Source organism: Bos javanicus, chromosome 4, assembly GCF_032452875.1.
Source record: "Bos javanicus breed banteng chromosome 4, ARS-OSU_banteng_1.0, whole genome shotgun sequence".
Lineage (NCBI taxonomy): Eukaryota > Metazoa > Chordata > Mammalia > Artiodactyla > Bovidae > Bos > Bos javanicus.
In genome coordinates, this window is record NC_083871.1 from 95,344,387 (window position 1) to 95,370,401 (window position 26,015).

General features: G+C 43.2%; 1 long non-coding RNA gene and 1 pseudogene across 27 annotated transcripts in view; one reads left to right on the forward strand and one right to left on the reverse strand.

Annotated features, from left to right (window-relative positions):
* LOC133246761 (uncharacterized) overlaps nucleotides 1-26,015 on the reverse strand; it is a 240,273-nt gene that overhangs the window by 155,013 nt on the left and 59,245 nt on the right. For 20 of the 27 annotated variants that reach the window (XR_009736162.1, XR_009736158.1, XR_009736153.1 and 17 more), the window contains one exon: nucleotides 9,613-9,783. The exons of 5 other annotated variants lie outside the window; for them this stretch is intronic. This is a non-coding gene — a long non-coding RNA (uncharacterized LOC133246761). Of the gene's footprint in view, nucleotides 1-9,612; nucleotides 9,784-17,565; nucleotides 17,673-26,015 lie in introns of all 27 variants that reach the window. 2 more of the 27 variants (XR_009736141.1, XR_009736146.1) reach the window with 2 other exon arrangements.
* Nucleotides 6,260-7,205, forward strand: LOC133246760 (dnaJ homolog subfamily C member 8-like; annotated as a pseudogene).

Here is a 26,015-nt window from a genome sequence, read left to right on the forward strand (position 1 = left end):
CTTCCCATTCTTCTCAACCAAGACTTTCGAGCTCCCTTCCCCTTAGCCATTTTCAGTTACACTGCAGAATCTACCTTAAACTCTGGGAGGGCCCATGAGGCAATCCACCCCACCAAAGAATCTAAATGGATCCTCTCGAATACCCTGTATTCTAACTCAGCCACTGATCTGTTTGTTGCTCTCAAGTTAGTCTCTGTTAGTAGTTTTTCATCTTGTTCTGCTATTTCCTACCCGTATTCCCTAAGGACCTCCCACTCAGTATTCTGCCAATCTACCACTGAGGGAAAACACCACCTTTCTGCTCTGTAACGCTGAGAAAATTCTTCAGGAAACTTTGAATGCACCCTTGACTGCTCTGGCTTCAACCGAACACAGTGGTTGACTCTATCTGAACAATCAGTGCAATCATGATGATTGTGGTCAATTAAAATGTCAAATCAGTTGTTTGAGTAAACTGACAAATGGTTGGACTAAACTGTTTTTTCCTTGGTACTACAACAATATACAATAACTCGGTGAAAACAGTTAAGAGGGAAAGACAGGGAAGTAAAGAAAAATGATTTTCTTTAGCCTCCTCCCTGTCTTTTGTTGGGCTTCCCTCGTAGCTCAGTTGGTAAAGAATCCACCTGCAACATGGGAAACCTGGGTTGGGAAGATCCCCTGGGGAAGGGAAAGGCTACCCACTCCAGTATCCTGGCCTGGAGAATTCCACGGACTGTACAGTCCATGGGGTCGCAAAGAGTCGGACACGACTAAGCGACTTTCACTTGTCTTTTGTCACGTCTACAGCAGTTGTCCTGATCATGCTCTAGAACCATGTTTCCAAAAGATACTTGACTATGAAATCCTTTTTGATACCAACATCTTTCCCTACCAACTGAGACAAGAGTGGGTAGAGCACAAACTTTAAAAGAATGACCTAGGCCGATGACATGATATAAACTAGCCAGAATCAACTAGGTCCAAAATGGTGGATGAGTCTACTTCCGATAGACCTTGAGCCTCAGCATACACTCATTGTAACACATCAGCGAGCTAAATGATGTACTCACAGGCACCGTGACAGTTCCAAGGCCAACTATAAAGATCAAAAAGTGGGCGGTGGGCCAAATCCTAGAAATCCCTACCCCTTCCCCAAAATAGCTGGAATACTCCTCCCACTCATTAGCTTATGACATTACCCATCCCTCTAACAACTGTTGACCCCATACCCTCGGGCCTCCTGCGTTCAAAGGTGGCCCACGCTCTGCCTGTGGAGTATGTTTCTCCCTGAATAAAGCGTCTTTCACTTTACTATGGCTCACTCTTGAATTCTTTCCTGTGCAAAGCCAAGAACTCACCCTTAGCAGCTGTCCCAGAGGTCTGGAAGTGACCTGAGATGTGACCATCCTCTCATGCCCCATCTCTCTCTCCTGCAACACAACCCTTACTTTCTCCATCTCAGTGAATGGCACCTTCCTTTACCTAGTTGTTCGGTCTAAAAACCTCAGAGTTATCTTTGGCTCTTCTTTCATTCATACCTCCCAAATGATTTATCAGGAAAATGCACCAGCTCTATTTTCAGTGTCCCTAATCCAAGTATCTTCCCCAATCCAGACTGAGCTACCAACCCGCCTCAGGCACACCACCTCTCACCTAAACCACACCAGCTTCTGCTTTTGACCCCCAGTCCCAGGGCATCCAAAGTGACCTTTTAAAATAACAAGTCCTAACACATCTTTCCCCTATTCAGAAAGGCGCCTCATGCCTTACACGGACTGGACCTCGGTCTCTCTCCAACTTCATTTCCAAATGCTCTTTCCTCTGTTGCCTGTTCTGTGGACAAAGCTGTTCCTCTGACAAGCCAAGCAGTCTCATCCCAGAGCCTCCGAACTGTCAGTTCCCTGTGCCTGGAGTGCTCTTCCTCCACCGAGTGCTGGGGACCGAATGTTTGCATCCCCCAGAATTCACGGGTTGAAGCTGAACCCCATTGTGATGGTATTTGGAGGTGGTGGCCCTGGGAGTTGATTAGGTCATGAGGGTGGACCCCCATGATGGCGATTAGTGTATTTGTAAGAAGAGACTCAAGAGAAATGATCTTTCTCTCCACTCTGTGAGGATATAGGAAGAAGGCAACTGTCTGAAATCAGGAAGAGTCCTCGACAAGCACCTGCCCATGCTGCCCCTGATCTCAAGACTTCCAGACTCCAGAAGTGTATGAGAAATAAAAGTCGTTAGACTGGACATCTATGTTACATTTGTTAGAGCAGCCCAAGCTAACAAAGACACACAGGTCCTTGGTTAACTGTCACCTCTGCCGTGCAGCCTGGGACATAAGGAACGTCGCAGCACGCCCCGCCCTTCCACTTCTCCCACCTCCTTCCTCAGCCTTACTCTCACTACAGCCTTTGTCACCACGTGGCATCGCAGCACGTGTTCACAGTTTCCTGGGCGCCTCCCACACCAGAACGAAGCTCCAGTGGACAGAAGTTTCGTTTCGTGCTCTAACGTGGCCCCGGCACTCAGAGAGCCTGGCTGGTGATGATGCTCAAGAAACAGCTACTGAACAAATTAACAGCGAGTTCTTATAGAAGAGTCTCTCAGAATAATCGTAAATTGCTTCTCTAGAGTAAAACAATAAAAACAACGAGTTGGGAGAGAGGGTAGTAACTGTGACAGTCAGGACCTGGGAGCTCTCTAAAAGGCAGTGAAGCTGGGGCACATCAGTGTTGCCAGGTCCAGCCCAGGATGCAGTCAGCTCAGGTTCCTCCAGAGGAGGCAGAGGACTTCGTTTCCAGCTAATCACAGCAGCTAAAATTGGGCTAAACCATCATCCTCAGTGATCTGGAAGTGGTTCCGACATACCCTCTGTGAAGCCACTTAAAATATCAGACCTGTGGTGAAGCATGTCAAGGCCTAAGTTTGAAGTTGGCCTTTAGAAGGTAAAGTCAAGTAAAATCACTCAGTCGTGCCCGACTCTTTGCGACCCCATGGACTGTAGCCTACCAGGCTCCTCCGTCCGTGGAATTTTCCAGGCAAGAGTACTGCAGTGGGTTGCCATTTCCTTCTCCAGAGGATCTTCCCAACCCAGTGATCGAACCCAGGTCTCCTGCATTGCAGGCAGACGCTTTACAGTCTGAGCCACAGAGGGGCAAATAAAATACCTTGGTGAGAATATGTTACACACAAGAATCACAGTGATACCAAACGCACCATAAGCTGAATAAAGGTGGTATAATTTTCAGGCAGAGAAAGGACACTGCCATCCAGCAATCATCCTGAATAAAATACCACCATATATGGAAGAATAAAAACACCACCACACATGACTTTCAGCTACTTCGTTCTCCAATTCCTCACTATAAATGTAAAGTCAACACTCAGCATGTAAACAGTCTATTACTCTATCATGAATTCTATGGTGTACAGCAGCCTTTGAGAAAGGCAACATGGGAGAGGAGAAAAACTGCGTCAACAGTAGTTTAGAGCATGAGACTTGCAGCCCAAACTCAGATGGTCTTCCCACCAAGTGACCTGCCATTTGAGGGATCTTGAGCAAATGACCACTTTCGGAGCCTCTGCTGTAAAATGTGGATCGTCTCAGCAACCTTACAGGATTCTTTAGAGACCGTATGAAATTGTGTCGATGTAATGCTCAGCACAGACTTTAATAATGTACTGGAATCCCACATTTAGGTGGTTCCATATGACCACCACAAGGGCAGCGCTATGTCATACTCAAAATCTCTGCATCCCTGAATACATGGCTCTGGAATGAAATAATTAATAAATCAATGAATAGTGTCTACTGAATGTTCCTATTTTTATGTAAAAGGCAACCAAAGAGATGAGAAGAGAAGAGGGGAAAATGGTGAGAGGCGTAAGGAGCCGCGGAGAGGCAGCATGTACAAGGAGCAGCAGGAGAGTGGGCAGCCGCCCTCCAAGAGCAGATCAGAGTTAGCACATGAAGGCGTAGACGAGAACAGCAGCTGAGGTTTACTTAGCAGAAGTGGGGGCCAGAACTCTCACCTCGCTGCACCCTGATAATCTGCAAAGGTGAGCCACACTGAAGACAATTTTATTAGAACACTGTAGTAATAAAATCGAACTCTGGGAAATCCCTGTCCATTTCTAATCTGAATGATGCCCATCAAAATTTCCACCGCAACCATGTAGAATAAGCCCTAGGGCGCTATCTCTGCAGAGTACAGAACCACCTAGCAGCTGAGGGAGGTGGCTGCTGTGTGTGGCCTGGCCTGGCATCTGGCTAACGTCCTGGAGGGAAGTTCAAAGTGCACACATGCACACAGCACGAGCGCGCCAGGAACCTGCCACCCTCCAGTACATTCCGGCTCTCCCGCCACAGAAGGCAAAGGACAGACGCACAGGAACGTTTTACTGTACTCAGAAAAACAGACACGTGTACTTTGCCTTATGACAGCAGCTCAGTGTGACAGAAATGAAACCTACAAAGACAATTAAGACAGTATGAAAGTGGATGAAAACCTAAGAAGTCATCAGGTCAGGGATGCCAAGGGCCAGAGAAGGCTGGGTGGGGGGTGGAACAAGAGCCCCCACCGCAGGAGCACATCAGCAGATGAGAGTAAAAGAGGAGGAAAAGCATTGTGAGTTTGATGTTAGCTTAGTAACAGGCACCATGAAGAATCAGAAGGACAGTTAACCAGAATCAAAGGGTCCAAGTGCTGTGCAGTACTTACTGGGCAACCAACCCCTCCATTTACGCAAACAGGTACCAATCCACCTCGTCGTATGATTCACACCAACACTGCTCAGCGGTGCAGGTGTAAGCAAAAGGACAAACAGGTCAGGAGAGTGACTTAAAACCTGGACCACGGATTACACATGGATAAGAGGGAACAAAGACAGGAAGAACAGGCTGAGTCTCAGTGAGAACAAATGTGAGGAGGAGGGTGTAACTGGATGGACCAGAGGGCGTGGTAAAGGAAGGAATTTCAGACTTACTGATCTGAGCCACGAGTGGACAAGGGTTAGGAAGTGGGGAGCCGAGGGGAGCTGGGGAGATCACTGGTGATGACAAGCAGTCACGAAAGGAAGTGGATGGTCCCATGAAGTTGGGCCAGGATGGAGGACGATGAGGCAGTCCTCAGTGACGACTGGGAATAATGAGGACGTCAGCAGGTAAGAGCCACCTGCTGGGGTACAGGGTGTGCAAGCATGGTTACACACAGGGCTGAGTCTCCACAGAGTAGGGGGTGGACGGGAAGGTGGAAAAGCAAAGATCCAGCACAGCCTGGCCTGGCACAGGCCACCGGCCCAGCTTCTGAATAGCTTTTCATCTCTTTAATGATGAAACTAATCTACCTACATCAGGTAGTTCTGCCCATTTTTAATCTGAAAGACGTAATCCAATCTTTCCCTTGCATGTATATAAAATAAACACTAGTAGCAGACTAGTAGAAAAACTCAGGTTTTCCAAGATAAAATCTTCAGTGACTGGGCACTCATTGTAGAATCTTTAGAAGTTCACACATTTATCCTACATGTCTATAGAGTGAAACTAGATTAACATTTCTATTACATTTTCTCAAAAACCTTGTTTATTTTTACCATCAGATCAGATCAGATCAGTCGCTCAGTCGTGTCCGACTCTTTGCGACCCCATGAATCGAAGCACGCCAGGCCTCCCTGTCCATCACCAACTCCCGGAGTTCACCCAGACTCACGTCCATCAAGTCAGTGATGCCATCCAGCCATCTCATCCTCTGTCGTCCCCTTCTCCTCCTGCCCCCAATCCCTCCCAGCATCAGAGTCTTTTCCAATGAGTCAACTCTTCGCATGATCAACTGGGAACAAAGATCTGCCTCAAAATTGGTGATCTTTTTCCTTATCATTTAGATTGAAGATACAGGGATCTGGTAAATTTCTACTATCCCCTCATCTTCCAGTATTCGTCACTGACTCCACCTATGAACTCATTTACGATGCAGTCTTGATGTTAATGAAGAAGTATTTCCTGGAGAAATGTTGACTCTCCCAGCCCTCTGAACAGGACTTGTTCAGGGATCCTCTCCTCTGGGAAGACGGCATGACAGTACACCTCCATTCCCCAGCCCCTCAGGTGGATGTCCCCTTGTTCTGCCAGAGCATTCCATAGGCAGCTCTCTTTCTGTATCTTACTGCATTTGACTGTCAACCAAAACAAGCTTTATGACCCTGGACAAGTGCTAAACCTCTCTCCACCCTAATTTATCCATGTATAAAAGAGAGAAAATAGTCATGTGGTCGCTGGGCCGGGAAAATGGCGGCTCCATGAGACAGCAGGGCTTCGGGTGAAGGAGGGAGCACAGAGGAAGCATTTATGACCTTCTAATTCCCTGGTGGGTCAGACGGTAAAAGCATCTGCCTGCTATGCAGGAGACCCGGGTTTGATCCCTGGGTCAGGAAGATCCCCTGGAGAAAGAAATGACAATCCGCTCCAGTACTCTTGCCTAGAAAATTCCATGGATGGAGGAGCCTGGTGGGCTACAGTCCCTGGGGTCGCAAAGAGTCGGACACGACTGAGTGACTTCACTCACGGTGAGGTGAACAAATAGAGAAGAGATTCAGTGCTAATGTCCAAAAACCAGACTGAGAGACTAACTTGTCCTGGTTCTTCCTACTTCAGTTTGAACCCATTTGAGGTTCTTCAGATAGATCCCAAAGTGACACATGAGGAAATAAAAGAGGTTTCGGCAACTATCCATACTGGTGTGTCCTGACAAAACTCAAGATGCTGCCGACAGAGCACAAAAGGCTTCGAAGCCGTGGACAAAGCTTACAAGCTGCTACCGGGTCAGGAACAAAAGCAGAGGCCCTGGATGCAATTCAGGCAGGAAAAGAAGCTGTGGAACACACCGTGAAAGAGCGAAAAAAGCAATTAAACAAGGAAGGCAGGCCTACAAATGTGGAGGAGGATGACCCTGAGCTGTTCAAACAAGCAACATACAAACAGACCATGAAACTCTCTGCTGAGCTGTAAATTAAAAGACAGAGACAGCCATGAAAGGAAGCGACAAGGGGAGGAAGAGACTGAAGTTCAAGCAAAAACCAAAGGAGAAAGGGAGTAGCAGAAAATTTTTTTAGCAAAGTCGAGATGGCCGCATGGACAGCTGGTGAAACTTCCAAGCAAACACAAAAGGAAAGAAAGAGAAGAAAACCGGACCTTCCTGAGACCACCAAAAGTACAAATGGAGTAGCGTGAGTGACCGCCAAGGGTCACGGCCACAGAACCTTCCCCAACTGTCTCCCTCCTGCTTTGAAGGACTCATTCTTTCCTCCCATTTTCACCCCAACATAGAGTAGTACTGCTTTTTAGTCCATTTTGTTCTCAATACAGTTTAATACTGATCAGAGTAATTCTTTTGTATGTTGAAATGAGGGGCTCGGTTTAAAAAGAAACCTTCCCCCAACGCTTACCCCCCTGACCAACTGGGACTGGAAGGTGCTGCCTTCTCTTCCCACAGCCTGTAACTTAATGTTCTGTACGTCACTGAAGTGTGATGGTTAGAAACGCCACATGCAGTCTGTGGAAATCATCCAATTAAACACACTGCCGACACTGGTGTTGCCGTGACTTCAGTGACGAGCCTGGCCCACCTTAGAAAGCCCCCTCGCTTCAGCTGCTTGCTTCTGGCTGTGGCATCCTTCGAAGCCCCAGATCAGACGGGAAGGCAGCGGACACCCAGAGCAGTCCCTGGACGCCCTGACGTCCTTGGAGTTTGGCATGTGCTTTCCCATCTGACTGGCCAACCCGCATGGCATGAGGCTCCGAGCCACCCAACCTGTTCACTTTCCAAAGAGCTAGCCGTTCTCCATCCCATACTGTGTGTCCTTGCCTGGCTGCATTTGTTAATGGTACTATTCTGTATGTGTAATAAATTTTTATACCCTAAAAAAAAGAATAGAGAAAATAACAGTACAAACATCACAGGGCTTTTGTATTAATTCATGAGATAAAAGTGAATGCCTAGAAAGCACTTGGAACAGTTTCCAGCACACAGTAAATGCAACAGAAGTGTTTGCCCTTCTTATAACAATACTTATTTGCATGTCTTTCCTTCTGTCCCACGTTAGCACCTTTAAAATAAGAGATTAGGTCTTAATCTTTGTATCTCCAGAGCCTAGTACTGTGACTGGCAAACAGGAGACGTGAGATGAATTAACGCCATGAATCAACTGGTAAACCAATTTTTATTTCACAAAAAAAGTAGAAATATAGATATTAAAAATGAGCCAAAGCATTACCCTATTTACAACCCACCTTGTTTAAAAATAACCTAAGGAAGTTCATGAACTACAGCCTGCCATTTCAAATAGGTAATGAAATATGAAATGAAGGAAGTTAAAATTAAGACTAGAATTGCATCGTCAGTACCACTAAAAGGTCAGTAACCAAAAGGACTTTTTAAGCGTTATGTGGCTTAGATACATTGTGACTGAGAATTAGTACATCCTCACTCACTTTTGTTTTAGGGGAAAAAAAGAGTCCAGAGGCTTGACTTTCCACCAGGATTTGTTACCATTTCTTCCACAGATCTACGTACCCAGGGAGGAGACAAAAAACCATAGTGACAGAGTGCACCTACTTCATCTGCACACTTCTGCAGTAGGAGAGAAGCGAAGTTGTTGGGACAGAAGGGAATCAACCGAGGCATCCAAAAGAAAATGCAAATGACTGTGGCTATAAGTTCAAGACACTCATTAAGCCCTTAAGCCCTCTGAGTTGGGAGGTGGCTTCTCCCAGTCTCCAGTTACAAACAGCCAGTATTTAGGTCTCATCCTGGGTTTACCATTTCTACAGAACCCCTGATGGGGGATCACAGCGTAACCCTATTTAAAATTAGCACCAGTAGTACTTTAATATTCTGGTCCTTCTCGGATTATCTCTGACACTACTGAAAATGAAACTAGTCACACAACTAGGAGGACCTTCCTCTTTCACGGGTGCACGGACAGAAGCCACCTTATTCATTAAGATGGAACTTAGTGCAAGTCCATGTTAAACAAAGTCTGGGAGTGTTAAGTGTTTCACAGAGGAAGAGAAATGTTTACCATATCCTCGCGGACAATCCAAGTAGAAACCTACATAAAAAGGATGAGGGTGAAGAGCTAGAGGAAAGTCTTTAGTAAACCAAGGTTGTGTCTACTTGCTGGAAGAGTTCCTCACTCCCTTCCACATTTTCCCTCGAGCCACAGAGCAGGACATTGCAGCAGAGATATAAACTCAAGTGTGAACACTGAGAGAAGAAACAAATGGTTAACGGACCTCCCTGGGCCACGTGCTGGAAACTACTGATAATAACAAACTTAGATACAGGCACATGAGAAGACAGCTGCTTTTCCAAACAACTTCACAGCTAAATGAAATCATTTCAAGCAGTAAATTCTATTCTCCTTTCCCGTACAAGCCAGCATTAATATATATAAAACACTCCCATCAGAGAAAGAGCGTTAAGCAGATAATGCATAAAACATACAATGTATCTTAACAGTGTGTTTTTCTATAATTAAGTATTAAGCTTTTTCATTTACTCATTTTAAATGAAAAGATGAAAACTGAGGTTTCAATCTGACAGAGATTGCATCTGAGGATTAAAATGTCCATGGACATACCTCTTAACTCCTCATCTTTTAATTGCTGCATAAATGGTTGCCTAGGAAACTTCCCAACTGGATGAAGAAGCACAAGCAAACTCTCATTTCCAAGTTCGCAGGTATGACTCACTACCTTTTCTCCCACAAAGTAGGTCCTCCTGAATTCTTAGAGGCAGATATTTTTGCAACCTGGATGACAATTAAAAAAAGAAGAAGAATTATTTCGAATATATGTTTTTAACAGGAATAAAAGTTAAGGGCGAGTCCCTATTCCCATTAAGTTTAGAAGAGAAATGTGTATTCTTAAAATAGGCCTGCACAATCCGTATCAGGTAGTTATGGACGGTTATTTTTCTGGCAGTATGTTGACAAGACAGTAATTAAACATTATAATAAGAGAGAACAGAGAAAACATTGGAACAATACAACCACAGAGACATTTGTCAAAGAAGAATCCAGTCAGAGGGGTGTGACCCCCAAAGACCACTGAGACCTGCCCCAAGTTCAGGTTCCCTGACAGTTCTTGCAACCTAGCTACATCTGTGCCCAGAATGACACCATGACGTCGTTAAACAGAGACAAGGAAACACAGTGCAGACCATTACATGCCAAGAGGCAGGAACCCGGGGCAAGGGCATCTCTGAAGGCCCTATTTTAACAAACAGCAGATGTACTGAAGGAGGCTGAAGTAGTAGGTGCAGCCTGCAGATTTCTGAGAAAGGACAGAATCTTACGTAATTACAGTGAATTAGGGCAGAAATGCAGAGAAGAGCCTCAGGGCCAAGATGGGTGCAGGTGATTCCCTGGTTCTGTCACTACTTCTGGTGTCTCAGACAGAGATGGACCAGGCCTGCAGAAGGGGAGGGAGGGAAGACTGGGCCCACTGCCCATGGGAAGGGTCTCTGCTCTCTTCCCTGAGCTCTTCCTCTAAAATCTTTCCATCATCAACTTAACATCATCATCATCTCTCTTATTGTGGTAAGAACAATGATCATTCAATTAAAAACCTAAAACTGACTCTTCTGGAGGAAAAGCTATTACTAATTCCTAACTCCACCTTCCCCTCCACCTTGAACCTATTAAAGAAAAACTTCCCCAAACCTGGTCTGGAACAGAACCAAGTTGCCTACTGTGAAATTCACAACATCCTAGTGGAAAGACATCAACAACATTCCAGATAAAATGTTTTCTTTCCTATGCAATTTTTCTAGTGAACCTGAAGAAAATTAAGGTCTATTCTGGGGAACCCACTACCACTCACCCAGTTGGTTGTCAACTATCAGTTAAAGAGTCTAGTCTAAGGATTTGCAACCAGACATGCTTTTCAGTGATGATTTAATCATTCTTCCTACTAAGAGTGATTCTGAATACACCTGCCAGGGGCCTCTTTTCTCGCACTGCAAAACTGTTAGTAAAACGCTGGGATGTGCTCATAACCCAACTGTCTGAGGAGCTGTCTTTAACAAACACTAACCTCAAGCAGCTCCTAACACCCTGCAGTGCTAAGCATGCTCCTCAGTCTCTAGACTCTGAAGGCCTCTGAATAGGCAGCAACGTCCCCCAGGAGCACCTCAAGGGCCTGACATGGCCCCTGGCTCTCACTCCCCTTCTGTGACGACAACCCCATCATCTCCCCCACCTCCCAGCCTCCCAAACCTAGGTCATCTGTCAGTTATTCCAGAATGTTCTGCCATGAGTGTCTGGACTGCCAGCCCAGTTACTGGGCGCTTCTGTAATCAAGAGCTGTTAGCACACTGCTTTCTATTTATCTCCCCAGACTGTAGCCTTACTGAAGACGGTGCTGGGCTTTTTTATTTCTGTATCCCCACCTTATCAGGGGCTTCCTGGGTGGTGCTGGAGGTAAAGAACCCGCCTGCCAATGCAGAAGACATAAGAGACGCAGGTTCGATCCCTGGGTCAGAAAGATCCTCTGGAGGAGGGCATGGCAACCCACTCCAGTATTCTTGTCTGGAGAATCCCATGGACAGAGGTGCCTGGTGGGATATAGTCCATAGGGTTGCAAAGAGTCAGACATGACTTAAGCGACTTAGCATGCACACCTAATCTGAGCCTGGCTCAAAATGGGCAAGTAATGTTTGTTGAATGAATGAATGTAGGAAAGAGAATGAAGATGGAAAAAAAATTTACTGCAAGAGGTAGTCCCTGTGCAGCTTCAAAACCAACCCTAAGATGCAGTCTGGTTCTGGACTGAGGGGGACTGGGCTCCACCAGGCAGCCCATGAAGCCCTTTCAAGCAGACTCAGCTCAGAGCAGGCACGCAAGGACCCTACGGACCATCTCAAGTCCTCTGGAGAACACAGCCAGCCCAGCAGGAGGTGGATCAAATGCACCCCTCCCCGAAGTTTTGCCACCAGAGGAAAAATAAGGGATTTTTATAGGAGAAGCAACATAAAAAGGAGGAAAATAAAAGATGGAAAGCAATGTCCAAAGACCCTCACAGATGGGACTCTGCCAGGCACAGGAACAAAAAAGTTTAGTTTTTCATGAAAATATGTTAATTAAGTTTTTGAGCTATAAAGGCCTGCAGAAGCACCAGGAAAACTCAGGAGAGACTTTTTTTTTAAACTGCTGCTTGGCTTTTGGATGGGGCGGGAAGGACCTGCAAATACCTTACAGGGAAGACAGCCTCTGTTCCCTGCCACCTCCCCCAATATATGTCTAGAGCTCTTTTCCCAGGAACGAACCCCACTGAGGCCTGGGCATGGATGGTGTGGAGGACAAAGCAGATGACACTCAGGCACACCGCCTCCTGGGTACCTGCCAGGAGATTTCCGTTCATGGAAGACAACTTCCATCCAGTACTCAAATCTGCAAGTGTGCGTGAGAGCGGTGGAGTGGATGGCCGCCTCCTGTTTACTGCTGGTGTTTCACAGGTTCCTGGCAGGACAGGGTCAGGGAGTCAAAGGGGATGTAAACACCATTTCGTCCTTGCAGAAGCCATGGCATTGCCCCCTGGGCTTAAGAAAGCACAGCATGGAGCAGGTGGTCCACTCGATGTCCTCTGACTGCCCTTTTCAGAGTATACCAATTCCTTATGGTGTGTCAAGGCTCTTCAGCTTGGCACAGTTTTCCCCCAAATGGCTCAATAGTTATTACTTTTCTGAAGATCATTTCCAGTCCTTAGACTCTGACCCGATGATAACTGCAGGAGACATACCTGCCAGAACTGAGCAGTAAAAGGATGCCCAACCCTGCATACCAAGGACAGGAGAGCCTGCAGCTAATTGGAGCGGGCCCATGGGTGCAGCAGAAGGTAGCTAGGGGTGGGGGGCGCGCACTCCTGTCTCCAAAAGTTCTGTATGGTTTTCGTTACTTACTGCAGAAAAAAGAGCTGGCATAAATCCAAAGATCTTACACTTAATAGGCCTTTGACTGACCTGGGAACAAACTAATTTTTTCTATTCCATTTTATAAAGCTCAGCCTTTCTCACTCTTGCACATCTCTACTTAGAAAAAGGGATGAGTAATAGTAAAACACTGTGGCGGTACGCTGAACAGCACTCACACAACGGAGAGAGAACGTATGTCGTACAGCCCTCCGTTCCACACACATTCGACAGCTTCAAAAGAGACTTATTATAGAACCTGTGGGAATCCCCCCACAGGAATTGAAGATTCTTTTGACTGACTGAAAGTAGAATTGAGGGGCCAGGGAAAGGATTTCCCCTGCAGTTGATTAAAAACATTATTCTGTTTTTGAGCTGTCGTACCGAGTGATCACAAAGTGTGCAAAATTCTTCTTAAAATGTACTTTTTGAACTTTCCCCTCTAGTACTGGATGTTAAGATGGACTTAAAGACAAAATTCTCTAACACACTTAAAACAACTTCTTAAATGAGTTAACAGTCATAAGAAGAAGGAAAACGCAGCTCTAATGTTCCAAAAATACACTTTAATCTGTGCATCTTAATGAAACGTGCACACCTAAAGATGAAATTAAGTGTCTGCAAATGTGGATTTGCAAAATTGGTCATTTTCAGCATCACGAAGTTATTACAATGTTTTTTGAAATAGGTTCCCTAAGAGCACATACAATGATGATTTGATGAACAAAAACGTAATTTTTATGTATTTCATTTCAAGGACATTTCTGTTATATGCTAAAACAATAAAACATTTTTCTTCTTTAGAAATGGACTTGAAGGGAAAATGTAGTCATCTGAATTGAGCTCAAAAGACTAATCAAATCAAAAAGTCAAATTCATTCAGAATTTCACCCCACAAACAACACAACAAGCAATCTGGAAATGTGAACTCCTAAGGTTCCAATGGAGTAGCCCATGTAGTACAAGAATGTAGCACACAGGATCCAAAGTTTTTAAATAAAACCAATAAAACAAACAAACAAAGACTGGGAGAAGCACTGTTTTGGGAAACACTCCTCCCAGGACTTGAGAAACTACTTCACGTCCGTCTTAGGGCCAGGCAATTTTTATTTATGCTTAAGACTTTAAACACAAAGTACAAAAAATAATAGGCATGGTTTAAACATAGGGTCTTCCAAGGTGGCTCAGGGGTAAAGAATCTACCTGCCAATCCAGGAGACTCAGAAGACCTGGGTTCGATCCCTGGGTTGAGAAGATCCCCTGGAGGAGGAAATGGCAACTCCAGTATTCTTGCCTGGAGAATCCCATGGACAAGGAGCCTGGCGGGCCACAGTCCATGCAGTCGCCAAGAGTCAGACACGACTGAGCACGCACGCCAGACAGATAAGACAATTAACAAACCTCTTAAACTGGGACTATTGTGCTTACTGACTTGCTTCCAAATAGTAGAGTATCCTAACAGCGGAGAGGGGAGAATACATTTCCAGTGCAAGATCTTGGCAGACACTACTCTGGGTCAGGTGACCAAGGTCAGCACCATCAGGGATACGTCACGATGACAGCATGTTCCCTGGACATAAGGTGGTAAGAATGTCACTTCACCTCTGTGGTCCTCCTCTCAGAACCCCACAACTAGGCTAATGATCAGAAAAACAGGAGAGAAATCTGAACTGAGGGGCGGTCAACAAAACATCTGTCCAATATTCCTCAAAATTGACATCATCAAAAACAAGGCAAAGCTAAGTAACTGTTACAGACCAGAGGAAATTAAGCAGACATGATGACAAGATGTAATGTGATATCCTGGGTGGATCCTGGAACAGGAAAAGGACATTAAGGAAAAACAGTGAAATCTGAATAAACTTTAGTCAATACTAAAGTCAGTAGACTTTAGTTAATACTAAGGAACCAATGTTTGTTCCATAATGGTGACAAATAGGATAATGTAAGAGTAAGCAACTGGGGTAGCTGGGTGGGGGACGTATGGGAACTTGCTGCACTACGTTTGCAACTTTTCTGAAAGCAATCAAACTTTCAAGAGCTCCGTCCACAACACTGATGCCACGATGCTCTGGGTAGCGCTGCACCAACAGGGACGGGCACGGGCTGGGACCCCGGCCACTCCGCACGCTGACCGACAGACACTGGGCCGATCTGGGAGCCTCAGACACCAGGGACCACAGATGGCGTGCATGAGAAACAGGGACAGACATCTCTGAGCGCCTGACACCCTCATCTGAAGTGAAAAATAGGCAGTTTTATGCAAGGGAAAAAGACAAAGGCTAAATGGGTTGGCCTGGAGCCATCAGAGCTCTGTGAAAACACATGACAAACCAGCCTCCATCCCTCACTCAGCAAATACTACTGCCAGAATCCAAGCAGGTGTGAAAAGAGTTACACAGCCCTCCCTCCCATGCCCTACAGGCTCTGTGTCCTGTTTCCGAATCATACAAAGGTAAATCTGAGAAGGGCAGGCACAGAATTCCTTTAAAGTTTTGAGGGAGAAAGGGCATTAAGAGAGTCCTTTGAAGCAAAAGCACACAACTATGTATCTTCAAGAACCCGCCCAGTCAGCACACATGTGGCACCATGGGAGCCATGTTCTGTAGCGAGGAGGCCAGAGTCTTGGAAGGGCTGCTCAACACAGAAACACATTTGTCTGCAGAATAAACATGTGGCATGGTTCTGTTTGCTGCAATGGATTTCTTTAATTGCCTTGAATTTTAATTGAAAAACAAATCTGGGGGTTCATCTTTGCTAACCAAAAAGTTCCAGAAATCATAAGCTAGATGAATATGCAGTACTCATTAGGCCAGAAAATTAAAATATAAATGATTTAAAAATTTTTTCAGGAAACTCACATACTGTCAATCAAAATCATAACAGTTCTAGAGGGAAAGTGACCAACTGTTTAAAGTTGATCTGAAAGAGAAATGATATAGAAATGTCCCAGAAAAATCTGAAAAATAATAATAGTATGGATGATGATGAAGAAGGATCTTGTTCTACCAACTCTAATAATTAAGACAGTATGGTGTAGATCCAGAATCAACAAACAGACCAACGGAAGAGTAACACACCTGAAATAAAACAAATAGCAAAAACTGCTTCATTTATTCAACCATCAATTGAGGTATGGACACTGCTGATCATTCCTTGATAGTGAAACAAAAAAGGCAAAGTCAAACCAAAAGGACAAGTAAGTGAATGCTGGCCAATCACGTGGGGAGAGTGTAAGTTAAATGTTTTTCTCACATCTTACATGTGAATCTATTCCAGATAAATGTTAATTATAAAACACACCCTGCTACTGCTGCTAAGTTGCTTCAGTCATGTCCGACTCTGTGCAATCCCATAGACGGCAGCCCACCAGGCTCCCCTGTCCCTGGGATTCTCCAGGCAAGAACACTGGAGTGGGTTGCCATTTCCTTCTCCAATGCATGAAAGTGAAAAGTGAAAGTGAAGTCGCTCAGTCGTGCCTGACTCTTAGCGACCCCACGGACTGCAGCCTACCAGGCTCCTCCATTCCAGGCAAGAGTACTGCCCTAGCATTACACAAATAAAACACAGGTGAATATTTATACACAATTTTGTGATAGGAAAGATGTGAGCTCAAAGATCATCACTGTAAACTGCTGCTGCTAAGTCACTTCAGTCGTGTCCGACTCTGTGCGACCCCCATAGACAGCAGCCCACCAGGCTCCCCTGTCCCTGGGATTCTCCAAGCAAGAACACCCGAGTGGGTTGCTATTTCCTTCTCCAATGCATGAAAGTGATAAGTGAAAGTGAAGTTGCTCAGTCGTGCCTGACTCTTAGCGACCCCAAGGACTGCAGCCTACCAGGCTCCTCCATCCATGGGATTTTCCAGGCAAGAGTACTGGAGTGGGGTGCCATTGCCTTCTCTGCATCGTAAACTGGGTCCATCTAAATGTCAACAGGGGCACAGTTAAGTAAATGGATGGTTATGTAGTCCTTAATTTGTTGATAAAGAAATGTACTTACTAATATGCAAAATGCAGTATTTAGTAAAAAGGTAAGGTATAAAAATTATGTCTGCTGTGAAAGTGAAAGTCACTCAGTCGTGTCCGACTCTTAGTGATCCCATGAACTATACAGTCCATAGAATTCTCCAAGCCAGAATGCTGGAGTGGGTAGCCCTTCCCTTCTCCAGCAGATCTTCCCAACCCAGAAATCGAACCAGGGTCTCCTGAATTGCAGACAGATTCTTTACCAACTGAGCTATAAGGGAAGCTGTAAATATGTTTGCAGTAAAAATACCTAAATATAGATATTAATGGTGACACTGACAGGAAACATTTATTCTGAAAAGATGTCAATTTTTCTCTAATTAATCCATAAAGTCAACGCATGAACTCAATCCAAGGAAAATTTTTTTCATGGAATGTATTCTAAAATGCATATGTTAGAGCAAAAGGGAAAAAGTAGGGATAATTTTAAAGAACAAGAAGAAAGGAGGAGCTACTCTACAGGATAAAAAGACACAATAAAGAAATAAAGGCATCATAAAGAAAATATAGAATTGAAGCAGGGAAAAGACAGACCTATATAGATAGAAACTTGATGTGACAAAATGGCATTGCACATCAGTGGAGAAAATACATACCAATGAAGAAATGCTGCTAGGAAAACTGGCTGTCCATGGGAAAATAAAACAAGGTATCCACACTTCACAATATACACACAATTCCATCTTAGAGATTGCAGGTGAAACTATGAAAAGCAAAATTTGAAAACTTTTAGTAGAAAACAGATGAGACTATTGCTACGACCTCAACCTAAGAAAATCATTTTTTTCAAATAAGACACGAAGAACCAAAGCCAAAACGACAGACTAAATTTGATAGCATCAAAGGAAACTCCTGTTCAATGAAAGACATTATTTAAAAAGTGAACAATCAAGCCCCAAACCAGAAGACAAGTGGACATGTATGGACAGAAAAGAATGGGTAAGAAGAATATATAAAAGTAGCTTAATAAGAACACCAAGAGGAAAAACGGGCACATGACTGGCAAACACACTGTGCAGAAGACATTCAAGCAGCGACATACACATGCACTCTCCATCCCACTAGTAATCAACGGAATTTTTATTAAAGCCACAGTGAGATACCATTTCATACCTATCAAACTGACAAAACTAAAATCTCTTTTTGTGAGGATATGAAACAAAGTATAAGCATTGTAGGCAGCAATTTCACTCCAGTTACAATTTGAAGTTGTGCTCATCGTAAGACCCAGGAATTTTCTGGTTATACCCAGATAAACTAAGTACAACTACAGGATAAACCAAGTACATGCACGTGGGAATCAACACACTCCTGAGTGACAAACGGGTCACAGAAGAGACCGGAGGGAAAATTAGAAATATCTTGAGACCAAAAAAGAAAAAAAATGCGTACAGCTACATGTCTGAATAGTGAAAATGCAAAATTTAAATACTTGTCGACAGGAAAATGTATTTTTAAAATGTGACATTTTTAGAAAACAGAATACTGTAAAAACAAATTAAATGAGTGACTATATCTATAGATATTAGCATGAATAAATCTTGAAAACGTAATATTAGGCCAAAAAGCCAAGTGCTAAAGAGGTACATACTACGTTCTGAGAGACACAGAGGAGACACTCAGGTCTCCCTTTAGCAATAAAGGGGACTCATTCCCCCAGCTACTGGGAGTGCTGTAGGCTGACCACCCTCAGCTGAAAAGAGTCACCTTGTCAAAGTCAGGTCCCCTCGGGGGATGCAGACTGCATCCAATGACTGGTCAGTGTGAGGCTAAAGATGCTTGGCCCCTCACCTCAACTTAGGACAATTGTGAAGGGCTGTCCCAGCTTCAGAGCTCCCTCTGGGATTGGCTGAGGCCTTTCCTGTGACTGCACTGTAGCCCAATTTCTCTCTCAAAAATCTCCTTAATAAACTTCTGGCATGTTAACCTCTGCTCAGAGTCTGCTTTCCCTGGAACTCTACCTTCAACAGATACAACTTGTATCTTGTTTGAAAACATATAGCACACATGTTAAGAAGACTGAAATCATACCAAGTGTCTGTTCTAACCACAATGGAACAAACTAGAAATCAGCAGCAGAAGAAAAACTGGAAATTTCACAAGCTCGTGGAAATTAACACAACCTTGAGTGACAAATGGGTCACAGAAGAGATCAAAGGGAAAATCAGCAATATCTTGAGACCAAAAAAAAAAAAAAAGAATGAAAAACAACAAACCAAAATTTATGGGATGCAACAAAATCAATACTAAGAGGAAAGTTTACAGTGGTGAACACCTACATTAAAAACGAAGAAACTGCTTAAGAGCACGTGCTCAGTCATGTCCAACCCTCTGCAACCTCATAGCCAGGCTCAGTCTCTTATTGATTTGGAAAACTCAGCAGTGGCCACAGGACTGAAAAAAATTAGTTTTCATTCCAATCCCAAAGAAAGGCAATGCCAAAGAATGTTCAACTACTGCATAATTGCACTCATCTCACATGCTAGCAAAGCAATGCTCCAAATTCTCCAAGCGAGGCTTCAACAGTACATGAACGGAGAACTTCAAGATGTTCAACCTGGATTTAGAAAAGGTAGAGGAATTAGAGATCAAATTGCCAACATCCATTGGATCATAAAGAAAGCATAGAGAGTTCCAGAAAAACATCTACTTCTGCATTATTGACTACACCGAAACCTTTGACTGTGTGGATCACAGCAAACTGTGGAAAATTCTTAAAGAGTTAGGAATACCAGATCACCTTACCTGCCTCCTGAGAACTTTGTATGCAGGTCAAGAAGCAACAGTTAGAACCCGACATGGAACAACAGACTGGTTCCAAATTGGGAAAGGAGTACGTCGAGGCTGTATACTGTCAGCCTGCTTGTTTAACTTATATGCATAGTATGTCACGCAACACATCAGGCCGGATGAAGGTGGAATCAAGATTGCCAGGAAAAATATCAATAACCTCAGATATGCAGATGACACCACCCTATGGCAGAAAGTGAAGAAGAACTAAAGAGCCTCTTGATGAACGTGAAAGAGGAGAGTGAAGAAGTTGGCTTAAAACTCTACATTCAAAAAACTAAGATCATGCCATCCAATCCCATCAGTTCAATTCAGTTCACTTGCTCAGTTGTGTCCGACTCTTTGCGACCTCATGAACCACAGCACGCCAGGCCTCCCTGTCCATCACCAACTCCCAGAATTTACCAGTCCCATCACCTCATGGCAAATAGGGGAGGAAACAATAGAAACAGAAACAGACCTTATTTTCTTGGGCTCTAAAATCACTGCAGATGGTGACTGCAGCCATGAAATTAAAGGATGACGCTTGCTCCTTGGAAGAAAAGCTATGACCAACCTAGACAACATATTAAAAAGCAGAGACATTACTTTGCCAACAAAGGTCTGTCTAGTCAAAACTATAGTTTTTCCAATAGTCATGTTTTGATGTGAGAGTTGGACCATAAAGAAAGCTGAGCACCAAAGAATTGATGCTTTTGAACTGTGGTGTTGGAGAAGACTCGTGAGAGTCCTTTGGACTGCAAGGTGACCCAACCAGTCCATCCATCCTAAAGGAATAATCACTGGAAGGACTGATGCTGAAGCTGAAGCGCCAATACTTTGGCCATCTGATGGGAAGAACTGACTCATTGGGAAAGATCCTGATGCTGGGGAAGACTGAAGGCTGGAGGAGAAGAGGAGGATAGAGGATGAGATGGTTGGATGGTATCACAGACTTGATGGACATGAGTTTGAGCAAGCTCCAGAAGTTGGTGATGGACAGGGAGGCCTGGTGTGCTGCAGTCCATGGGGCTGCAAAGAATCAGACACAACTGAGAGACTGAACTGAACTGGCCAGGGTCCTCTGTCCATGGAATTTTCCAGGCAAGAATACTGGATTGGGTTGCCATTTCCTACTCCATTCCCCATCCAGAGATTGAACCCACATCTCTTGTGTCTCCTGGATTGGAAGGCAGATTCTTTACCACTGGTGCCTCCTGGGAAGCCCACATTAAAAAGGAAGAAAGATCCCATATAAACAAGCGAATTTTACACCTCAGGGAACCAGAAAAAGAAGAACGAACCAAGCCCAAATTGGGCAGAAGGAAGGAAATAATAAGATTAGAGCAGAAATAAAATAGTGAATAGAAAAACAACAGGGAAAACAACAGGGAAAAACTATCAAAACTAAGACTTGACTTTTTTTAAAAAAACAGCAAAATTGACAAACATTTAGCTAGACTAAGGAAAAGAGGAAACTCAAAATCAGAAATGAAAGAGGAAACATAACTGATGCCACAGAAACTGAAAAATGTAAGAGGCTACTATGAGTAATTATATATCAACAAATTGGATAATCTAGAAGAAATAGAAAAATGCCTAGAAACATACAACCCACCAAGACCAAATCATGAAGAAACAGCAAATATGAACAGAGTGGTAAGGAGGCTGAATCAGTAGTGAAAAACTCCCCAACAAAGAAAAGCACAGGACCAGTGGTCACTGGTGAATTCTATCAAATAGTTAAAGAAGTATTGTGGATCACAATAAACTGTGGAAAATTCTGAAAGAGATGGGAATACCAGACCACCTGACCTGCCTCTTAAGAAACCTATATGCAGGTCAGGAAGCAAGAGTTAGAACTGGACAGGGAACAACAGACTGGTTCCAAATAGGAAAAGGAGTACGTCAAGGCTGTATATTGTCACCCTGCTTATTTAACTTATATGCAGAGTACATCATGAGAAATGCTGGGCTAGAAGAAGCACAAGCTGGAATCATGATTGCCAGGAAAAATATCAGTAACCTCAGATAAGCAGATGATACCACCGTTATGGCAGAAAGTGAAGAAGAACTAAAGAGCCTCTTGATGAAAGTGAAAGAGGAGAGTGAAAAAGTTGGCTTAAAGCTCAACATTCACAAAACGAAGATCATAGCATCCAGTCCCATCACTTCATGGGAATAGATGGGGAAACAGTGGCAACAGTGAGAGACTTTATTTTGGGGGGCTCCAAAATCACTGCAGATGGTGACTGCAGCCATGAAATTAAAAGACACTTGCTCCTTGGAAGAAAAGCTATGACCAACCTAGACAGCATATTAAAAAGCAGAGACATTACTTTGCCAACAAAGGTCCGTCTAGTCAAGGCTATGGTTTTTCCAGTGGTCATGTATGGATGTGAGAGTTGGGACTACAAAGAAAGCTGAGCACTGAAGAATTGATGCTTTTGAACTGTGGTGTTGGAGAAGACTCTTGAGAGTCCCTTGGACTGCAAGGAGATCCAGCTAGTCTATCCTAAAGGAGATCAGTCCTGGGTGTTCATTGGAAGGTCTGATGTTGAAGCTGAAACTCCAATACTTTGGCCACCTGATGCGAAGAGCTGACTCATTTGAAAAGACCCTGATGTTGGGAAAAGATTGAAGGCAGGAGGAGAAGGGGACGACAGAAGGTGAGATGGCTGGATGGCATCACTGACTCAATGGACATGGGTTTGGGTAGACTCCAGGAGTTGGTGATGGACAGAGTCCTGGTGTGCTGCGGTTCATGGGGTCGCAAAGAGTCAGACACGACTGAGCGACTGAACTGAACCGAACTGAAATGAAACCTAATTCTTCTCAAACTGGTCCTGGCATAGAGATAGACATGTAGACTGGAACAGAAGAGAGAGCACAGAAATAAATCCATGACTATAAGGTCCTCAATAAGGGCACCAAGAATACACAAAACAGAAAGAGACAATCTCTTCAATAAACAATGCTGAGGAAACTGGATATCCACAGGCCAAGAATTAAACTGGACCCTTATCTTATGCCACAGAGAAAAGTTGACTCAAAATGGTTTCAAAACTTAAACATTAAGACCCAAAACTGTAAAACTCCTAGGAGAAAATGCAGGGGAAAAGCTTTATGACACTGGGCTTGCAACAAAAGCAAAAATAGACAAATACCTGTATATTAAACAAAAAAGCTTTTGCAGAACAAAGAAAATAATTTAACAGAGTGAAAGGAAAATATCTGATAAAGAGTTAATATCCATGATATCAATATTATGGCTGCTGCAACTCAATTAACATAAATAAATATATACACAGATAAATAAATAAATAAGGAAATGATTAAAAATGAGCCAAGGACTTGAATTGGCTTTTCCCCAAAGGAGACATACACACGGCCAACAGAAATATGGAAAGATGCTCAACATCACTAACCATCAGGGAAATGCAAATACACAATGAGATGTCACCTCACACCTGTTACAATACCTGTTATTACACACACACACACGCACGCGCGCGCGCATATAAACAAGTGTTGGCAAGGATGTGAAGAAACTGAAACCCCCGTGCACTGTTGGTAGGAATGTAAAATGCTACATCTGGTATGGAAGACAGGACAGAGGTTCCTTAAAATATCAAAAATAGAACTACCATATGATCCAGCAACTATATATCTGGATATTTATCCAAAACAACTGACATTAGGATGTCAAAGAGATATTTGCACTCCCAACACTTTAATTCTATAACATTCCTTATGCTTTCTCTGTATGCCTGAAATATTCCATAATTTTTAAAAGTAACTTTAAAGGAACATGTATCAGCTATTCTCTACCTTTCCTCTTTTTTTTTTTTTTTTTACCAAAATAAAGAAGATAAATGACCTTCATGTGGACAAGAGGTTATCACAGGTGCTCCCACATCTTGAAACAAGACCAAATTTCACAGTGGAAGCAAAGAAAATAGAAATACAGAGTTCTTTTTTTCCTTTTACATTCTTCTTTTGAAATTGAGCAATCTCAAAAGTATTTACAAGTTTGTAACTCCTTGTGATGTGGAAGGATCATTTGAAATTGGCCGCTGCACAGATAAAGTGCATCACTTCTACAGTAACTGCACCTCTCTTTCTTCTGCTCAAGAAATTATCAAATTTCAAATGAGAAAGAAAGTATAAGACTAACTTTGCTTTTATTACATTTCAAACTCAGTAGTGCCATAGTTTGAACCTGGGCAGTCTGACTCTGAACTTAGACACTGTTTATTACCAGGAACAACCCCCAGAGAAAACTTCTAAAAGTAGGATTCAGAGTAAAAGGAGATGCCAATAGACCTTGCTTTCTAGGTTCAGAACATTTTCCAATATGAAAAATGTTAAAAGTATAATTACAGTTATATAAAACAAAACATGATTTTTGTATTTATAATAAAAATATTAGCAAAATAAAAGGGTTGCCTGGATGACTTAATCAAAGAGCATATTCATGTGAAATACTGCCAGTGTCACTGTGTTCAGCTCTGATCTTGTCAATTAAAAAATTTAGTACATTAAAATTAGTTCCACATCCCTAGGGTTGGTTCACAGAACAATGATTTTCCTTGTCCCTATCCAACTTTCTGAGCTATTTTGTGACAGAAAAATATCAAACAATTCAGTAACTTCAAGGAAAAAGGTGTATGGAGGGAGGCAGGATGAAAAATTCATTTTCCTAATTTGGGGCAAACAGATTTTGTACATATCCAAGGCATTGAGATCAAACAATCCCATTTATCTTTCACAGTTCTCAGTGTTAGTCACTCAGTCGTGTCCAATTCTTTGTGACCCCATGGACTATAGCCCACCACCAGGCTCCTCTGTCCATGGGATTCTCCAAGCAAGAATACTGGAGTGGGTTGCCCTTCTCTTCTCCAGGCAATCTTCCCAACTCAGGGACTGAACTCTGGTCTCCTGCATTGCAGGCAGATTCTTTACCATCTGAGCCACCAGGGAAGACCTAATTTATCTTCAATCACATTAATTATTCAGGATCACTACTAAGAAACTAAACTTTGGATTCTATATTAAAAGATTTATAGACAGTTGCAAAGAAGGAGGAAAAACAAAATCAAAATTCTCAGATACAGGCAAAAAAAAGGGGGGGGGGGTGTTGTTGACTGGCAGCAGAAATCTCCAGTGATCTATGTCAGCAAAAGCTTTCATATCTTAAAGGAATCTTATTCACAACCCCTTCCTTTACATCATTTCATGTTTCAACAATCTCTTTCCTGACAGTATAAAAAAACCTTTTTCTTTCACATTTTCCCAGCAATCCACTTGTCCCTAACTTTTCAGCAACATCTTGTAAAGAGTTGTGACCTCAGCTCAGGCTGGCAACACAGGCACGCCCTCTTCTGGCACAAAAGGAAACTGCCTGTTTACACTGGCACCCGTGCCCAAGAAATGATTTCTGAATTTTACAGCACTGGGACACATACCTCATGGTCTGCATTTTACAGATGAGGAAAACAGCCTAACTGAGGTCAAGAAACTTACTTCATCAAGGTACGCCAAGCAGGAGGACATTTAAAGCAGGATTTGACCACGTATTATTGAAAGATAAGTTGGAAGCAATGGGTAAAACCTAATTGTAAGTTGTACTGTTTTGACGTAGATTCAAAATAATGGTTTACATAATATTTTTGGTTTAATGTAATATATTCATGATCATTAAAAAATAGAGGAATAGTGAGCAAAATTTTCAGAAGAATTAGAGGAGCTATTTTCCAAACTATTTTTCAATATTTTCAAAAAGTATAAAAATAAGATTACTTTCTGCATTTATTCGTTGGAGCTTCACAGGTGGCTCAGTGGTAAAGAATCTGCCTGCCACTGCAAGAGATGCAGGAGACACAGGTTTGATTCCTGAGTTGAGAAGATCCCCTAGTGGGGGGGAAATGGCAACCCACTCCAATATCCTGCCTGGGAAATCCCACGGACAGAGGAGCCTGGCAGGCTACAGTCTGTGGGGTCAAAAAGAGTTGGACATGACTGAGCAACTGAGCACGTGTGCACATTTGTTACCAGTGCACTTCTTTCAAAAGAAGGACAAGGTAGAAATAATTAGAATTTAAAAAATAATGAACTGTCATCCTCATTTACATGCTAATGTCAATGGATATGAATAAGAGCTTATGCTTTGTGTTAATGACATGTCAAAAAATTTTAAACCTGTTGATTTCTAAATACCTTTATTAGTAATTAGCAATCCTTATCGTAAATTAATATGATTAAAAGTACCTCCTTT